The sequence below is a fragment of the Tinamus guttatus genome, unplaced genomic scaffold (assembly GCF_059628265.1).
Source record: "Tinamus guttatus ecotype Peru unplaced genomic scaffold, ASM5962826v1 Tinamus_guttatus_pri_ptg000042l, whole genome shotgun sequence".
NCBI classification, from domain to species: domain Eukaryota; kingdom Metazoa; phylum Chordata; class Aves; order Tinamiformes; family Tinamidae; genus Tinamus; species Tinamus guttatus.
In genome coordinates this window covers 212,179-215,141 of record NW_028288576.1, presented here as the reverse complement: position 1 = coordinate 215,141, position 2,963 = coordinate 212,179, and positions in this window count along the sequence as shown.

The window sequence follows — 2,963 nt, the reverse complement described above, 5'->3', positions numbered from 1 at the left end:
AATAACTGTCCATCCAGCAAGGACTTGAAAAATGGGCTTAAAAATATTTCTCCAAAGGTGCAGATGAAGAGGTTACACAGTCCACAATCCCTGCAGTTTCTAAATCTTACTTGGAAATGGCCTTCCCCTTCTCATTTGGCATTCTCTATACTTCTGTCCTCTCCCTGCTTCTGTTATAGGAAGATCTGCATGGTCCCAGCTGTGTTGCATCAGCAAAGCCCTTGGCCATTTGACTAACTTCAGTTCAAGGAGTAGCATTAGTGGAGGCCCTGGAACTACTCCTGGTTTAAAATCTGGGTAGGTGAAACTCTGCTAGACTACCTACATAATACATCCCCCTGAATAAAAGATGCAGACCTAGCAACTGGATTTCGGCATTGAAAATACTTAACAAAACACTGATACTGGATCAGTTCAGTCAACTGGGGAGACTTGGGATAAAATTCTTCACAAGTGGAGACAATGTGATGAAATAGCTTAAGGAACTGCTAGTTTTCCAGACAATGTTTTGGCTCCCGCACCTTGCATCTTTTCCTCAAGCATTCGGAACACTTGGATAAAAGGAAAATGTTTAATAGGAAAAAATTGGGTGACAAATACTCAGATGATGCAAATCAGCACTGTGAAAGAACAATACTGCTCTTGTCTGTTCAGGATCTTGCCCTTTCTTGGCAGCATTATCCGACAGAAATGTGTTATTTTTCACTTTTACAAGATTAAAACCTTCCTGAATCAGAATACCCTAACCCAATGTTTCTAACATTCTTCTCTAATTTTAATGGAACTGTAAAAGTTTCTTGGGGGGATAAAAACTGACTGTCCACATCTGAGTGGACTCTTCTCCATGGTGGCCGGTGACAGGATGAGGGGAAACAGGTGTAAGTTGAAACACAGGAAGTTCCACCTCCATATGAGGAAGAACTTCTTTCCCGTGAGGGTGACAGAGCCCTGGAACAGGCTGCCCAGAGAGGTTGTGGAGTCTCCTTCTTTGGAGATCTTCAAACCCCGCCTGGATGCTGCCCTGTGCCACGTGCTCTAGGTGACCCTGCGTGTGCAGGGGGGTTGGACTAGATGACCTCTAGAGGTCCCTTCCAACCTCAACCATTCTGTGACTCTGTGATTTCTGTGAGTGCCAGAAACAAAAGGAAGTCTCAAGACATTTGAAAAAGGCAATTTGATTATTTTAGAGATAAAAGAGTACATATAGTAATAAAAAGTCAAAGGCGTTTTATGAACACTTTTCATTGACATCTATAACTTCAAAGCATTTTGAGGTATTTTATTATTTAAATTTCCAGGTCAATAGTCAGGAGGGTGAATCATACTATGTTTGAAATACTAAAAATAAAAAGGAAAGGAAAGAATTATAATAAAACACTCAGAATCATTCATCTGCATGTGCAGACATATTTAAATTTACCCCAAAGTTTTGAGTGGTTTTTTTTTGGCCTGCTCAGAGGATCTATCAATGCCAACACTGGTGTAGTCTAAACACCAAAAATTGTGTTCTATTCAGCTACATTAAAGTCACTTTACTGCAGCTTTAACGGGTGAACTCTTTTTGTTACTGCCGGAGATACATTATTTTCTCTTGCAGAGTTTTACTTAGGCTTTGAGGATATGTTCTTTTGCTAGTCAATTATGCTAAATATGTGGACTCCCTGAGGGTAAATAAGACTTCACACCTGACTCCTCTTTTGCACTGGCAGTATGGCAAGTGCAAATAATTGCTGGTATTACCGCTTTCCTCTATTTTGCTAGATTGCCAGGCTACCATCAGATACAAGACACACAGCTTGGAAAACTTTTGGCAAGATCTACTATGACCATTATTTTATTATGAAAAAAATAAAGAAGACATTAAGATACCCAAGAGAAATGTGGCATGTCCTGCACATGTGTAAATTGAGGCTGTCCTCTCTGCTCCCAGAATTTATCAGGTGGGACTGTAGTGGGTCTCCATGGATGGGCAGGTTGGAAGCTGGCTCTCGTCACCAGGTGCACTCCATGCAACTCTTTGCCGTGGGAAGGGGGATGTTGTTGGGTGACTTTCTGTTGTCCCAATAGAGATGGTATCAGCTTCTGTGGGAAGAGTAATGGTACGCAGTCTGGTCTGATTACATCCACGTTGCTTGGTGACTTGCTGACGAGTGCTGTAGCCAGGCCAATCATGAGGCAAATCTGAGTGCCAGAAATTTGTCATCTGCTGCTGCCATGGAAGTGCTGCTCTGTTTTCCTTCAGTCCAGTTGTGCAACATGAAGCAAGGTTTGCTCACAAGACTTGTTTTTGTTTTATTTTGTGTTCTCATTCCTTGTTGTGTCTTTCATGACCTCACTATTTCTTTAGTGAAGGTATCTTTCTTACCTTCTCCTGAGCCTTGTACACTCCTACTTCAGTACCTGGACAGAAAGGAGACATCACCTAGACATTCCTCAGAATAATTTTGCGCTTGTCATGTTGGGAGTTATCCTCCTGTAGCCGTACATATGAAGCTGAGACAGATGCACAAGACTTTAGATTTGAAACATCTTTTTTAGAGTGGCTTTATTTGTTTCAAGCCGTTATATTAGATCCAGTTTTGTAGTTGGCTTAAATCAAGCAACCTAAATGAGCCTTTACTCTATCAAGAAGGTTATCCATACAGAAGTGAAATGCTAATAATAACAGTTTGTACATGGGGTTTTATTTTTCATTGTAGTCACTGATTGGGGAAGCTGATCACTGCTTCCCAAGAAACATTTTATTCATTTTCTGGTTGAACTTTTGTCAGCATCCCAGTTCAGCTTGGAGATTTTGTACTGATGGTAATTAGTTTCAGCTGATACTTACTGGCAGGCATTTCTCCAAATCAGTGAAAACAAACAGAAGTACAATAGCACTTTTTAAAAAGTGCACTATTTTAGGATTTCTAGAAGGACAGAAAACGATACACATACAAAAATACAGCTAGACATCAAATCTG